The following is a 4,384-nucleotide window of genomic DNA, read 5'->3' on the forward strand; positions in this document are numbered from 1 at the left end:
AAGGTGCTTTCACAAAGGCAAGACTAAAAAATGAAGAAAATAATTTCAATATATTAAAAAAACTTTTATGCATTTTGAGCTTTCTCTCTAATATTATGTAAACCAATAAAATTTCAGTTTTCTCTTCATTTTGGCCATTCAATTGTTGGAAAGTTTGTCTTCATTAAAATAGAGTATCTCTATGTTTGGTATTCACAAATGTTATTTACACAATAGATCGATTTATGAATTTGTATATTTGCTTTAACATTTTGATTTTTTAAAAAACTCTTATACCAAAGCAAGAAAAAATGGGTCTATTAAAACTAATACACGGCTACAAATGGGTCTATTAAAACTAATACACGGCTACAAATGAGTACATTTATTTTTAAAAAAATGGTCTTTAACCATGTGAAAAATTCTTATTGGAACATTTTCTACTTTTGATCCTGATGGGACTTTTCTGAAGTTCTGCCAATTGCTTGGCCTAGTTAAAGGTACTTTTTCTCGATGGATATTTTCATATTCTTTCTCAAATTTCTCAAGTGAAATATATTCAATATTCTTCTTTTGAGTAAAAGATTCATGGGATTTACAAAAATCAATTCTACCCATATTTCCCAATAAAATTAATAATGCTCAAAATTTAACTTTTGATAAATACTCATAACTTGAATAATGCCAAAATTTTCTCTTTTACCATTTAATTACTTGGATCTCAATTATCATGGGAATTCCTCTTTTTGCATAAAATAAATTTATCAAAAATTCCTCTTTTACCATTTAATTAATATAATACTGGCATAGTATAGCTCTAATATTTTTTTACAAAAGACTGAGGGTCTATTTATAGGTGACGGAGGCCACTAACTAGGTCCAACTGGGTTCTAGAATTAACCAGGTTCAGTTTGACTCAATTTGGACAAGATTTGGACCAGTTTGGCTCCCATTTTGATTTGGTTGTATCCAAGAGAGAGGAGAGATAAAAATATCTCTTGGTTGTATCCAAGAGAGAGGAGAGATAAAAATATCACAATTTTTTTAAATTAAAAACCCTTCCACACATGTGAAATAGGCACCTACCTCAAGAGTCCCCCTCTCCTTACCAAGGTGTCAAAAATGCATCATTATTCCAAAATATCTCATTTTTTTAGTAAACCTTGTACACTCATCATTATTCCAAAATATCTCATAATTTTTATTTAATAAACCTTGTACACTCAGTCTCATGAAAGATCCTTGTCCCCTCCGCGTAAGGAATTCAAGGGTGCTAGCAGCGGAAGTAGCACTTCTTCCGTGGGGCAAGGTCCCTCACTCGGGCCTCGACCACGGATATCCAGACAAGAGACTAATCCCTCGGTTCTTCCAAAACCAAACCGGGAAAAACTTCCCTCACCCAGAAAGCACGGGTGATTCCTCTAGGATATTTTTACTCTAACATAGTCAAGAGCCTTAACTAACTGAACTGATCTGACTGAACCTGTAAGTATCATAGTCACCTACAACATGTGGGTCTTAATGATCCACAATATTTGTTGTCAAAGTTTAGTGACGTTGATCGTGTATGGGCCCAAAAAGTGCTTACTCATCCAGGACCCAACAGATCCAAGTGGTTGAAGCTTCCCATGGCACTCTTGTCACAATTAGTTTTCAAGGTGTGTGTGCATTGCAATATGTTTTGATTTTGAAATATATTTCTTAATGTTTTCATTTCAAAGTATGTTTCTTAAATAAATATAAACGCATTGCAGTCGAAATTCGATGTCACATTCCAAGCTAAGATTAGTGGCTTGCCTGAGAGCGAGGGAGTAGAGAATACATGATAGATGCAGAATAATTCAACAAGAACTATAGGGATGCCCTAAAGGAGACGGAGGCACTCTTCACTAAAAGGGGACACGAGCTAGCACAAATTGCCAACCTTGACTATGGGAAAGAGTTATTTAAAAAAGTAATTGCATACCAAGGGTTGGGTGAAAAGGCTAGCAAATCACTACACCGAAGCTAGCCGAGATTTCTCGAGCACATGTTTTAAATGAATCTGAGTAAGATCTTCAGCTCTCTTGATGCATCACATTTTTTCAAAAGTTATTAGTAACCTAATGCTTGTTTACAATCCAGGAAATGTAGGTTGCTTGACATATTGGCTGGTGGTAAGTTTGCTATGAGGGATGCGTAGATTCTGCCATCTGACAAAGCCTCCTTCATGTGGATCCATCGTCATGTGTACTGGTTCAAATTGACCAAGTACGCGCTCAAATTGTACGTGAAGCTAGAGGCAGGCTCACTTGTAGTAGCTAGCATGCATGAAAGAGCCACAGAAGACTCTAGAGTAGGTATCACGGACGCCCTCAAATCTTACTAGAAGTCTCATTTTGAGAAGGCATTTGTAAGGTGGAAAGGACAGATGCATGCTATCTTGGATCTTGAACAACAACCACACCTACCATGCATAGCATGACACCTTTGTACAGGTATAAAGTACCACAACTCTTCTTCTTTTTTTTGCCTTACATGTTGGAGAAGCTCTCTTGCTTCTTGTATTGGTTTCTTAGACCTTTCTAATGGATGTGTATTAGGTGGTGGAGAAGTAGTGTACGTGATCGGGTCTACATTCCCAAGCACCCTTCAGACGCATGGGTGTTGTCTAAGGTGGAGGAGACAGGATTGTACCCCAAAGAGTGGATCGATGAGCTTCAGGGCAAGGACACATGGATACTTTGTCCATGGTGGTTAGACTACCCAGAGGGGGAGTTTCCTCCAAAGGACACAGAGCAATTTCAGAGTACGTTTCCTTGTGCACAATAATTAATTTTAACGAGGTATGAAGCCTGTTTTCAAGGAGTTTAGAGTTCTAATGTTGGTTGAATGTAGTGGCCAGAAAGGGCAAGAAGCCTGCCATCAAGCAAGAATTGATCCCCATGTGAAGAAAAATGGTAAGAAATCCACACCTCCATCGTATGAAGCCTGTTTAAGGAGTTTAGAGTTCTAATGTTGGTTGAATGTAGTGGCCAGAAAGGGCAAGAAGCCTGCCATCAAGCAAAGAATTGATCCCCATGTGAAGAAAAATGGTAAGAAATCCACACCTCCATCGTCCCAAAAAAGATCACGGCCATAATAGGAAGGGGGGATGACTCAAATGAGGAATCTGAGGACAACCATTCCAAGGATGATGAGCATGAAGATGAGCGGTAGTCCCATGCACAGGGCAAAGAGCAGGTGACCCCTTTACATGGAGAGACCCAAGAGCAGGGGTCGGAGAGTTCAAAAGATGACTAGGCAAACCTCTTGGGATCTAGTATGTAAACTTAACATGTTAAAGAATTCATTAGATAATTTATTCATCAACGCTCATAACATAGCCTTAAGGCTGGGGTACACTAGCATGGAGAACGAAGGCTCAATCTAAAGTTCAAGCCTTAAGGCCGGGGTGCACTAGCATGGAGAGCAAAGTCTCAAACTCAAGTTCGAGCCTTAAGACCGAGGTGCACTAGCATGGAGAGCAAAGGCGCTCAAACTCAAGTTCGAGCCTTAAGACCAAGGTGCACTAACATGGAGAGCAAAGGCTCAAACTCAAGTTCGAGCCTTAAGGCCGGGGTACACTAGCATGGAGAACGAAGGCTCAATCTGAAGTTCGAGCCTTAAGACCGGGGTGCACTAGCATGGAGAGCAAAGTTCGCGCCTTAAGGCCGGGGTATACTAGCATGGAGAACGAAGGCTCAATTTGAAGTTCGAGCCTTAAGGCGCCGGGGTGCACTAGCATGGAGAGCAAAGGCTCAAACTCAAGTTCAAGCCTTAAGACCGAGGTACACTAGCATGGAGAGCAAAGGCTCAAACTCAAGTTCGAGCCTTAAGACCGAGGTGCACTAGCATGGAGAGCAAAGGCTCAAACTCAAGTTCGAGCCTTAAGGCCGGGGTACACTAGCATGGAGAACAAAGGCTCAATATGAAGTTCGAGCCTTAAGGCTAGGGTGCAATAGCATGGAGAGCAAAGGCTCAAACTCAAGTTTGAGCCTTAAGACTGGGGTGGTACACTAGCATGGAGAGCAAAGGCTCAATCTGAAGTTCGAGCCTTAAGGCCGGGGTCCACTAGCATGGAGAGCAAAGGCTCAAACTCAAGTTCGAGCCTTAAGACCGGGGTGCACTAGCATGGAGAGCAAAGGCTCAAACTCAAGTTCGAGCCTTAAGGCCGGGGTGCACTAGCATGGAGAACAAAGGCTCAATCTGAAGTTCGAGCGTTAAGGCCGAGGTGCACTAGCATGGAGAAGAGCAAAGGCTCAAACTCAAGTTTGAGCCTTAAAACCGGGGTGCACTAGCATGGAGAGCAAAGGAGCAAAGGCTCAAACTCAAGTTTGAGCCTTAAGGCCAGGGTGCACTAGCATGGAGAGCAAAGGCTCAAACT

The sequence above is a fragment of the Cibotium barometz genome, chromosome 18 (assembly GCF_041138505.1).
Source record: "Cibotium barometz isolate CiBa-2024 chromosome 18, ASM4113850v1, whole genome shotgun sequence".
Taxonomy (NCBI): domain Eukaryota; kingdom Viridiplantae; phylum Streptophyta; class Polypodiopsida; order Cyatheales; family Cibotiaceae; genus Cibotium; species Cibotium barometz.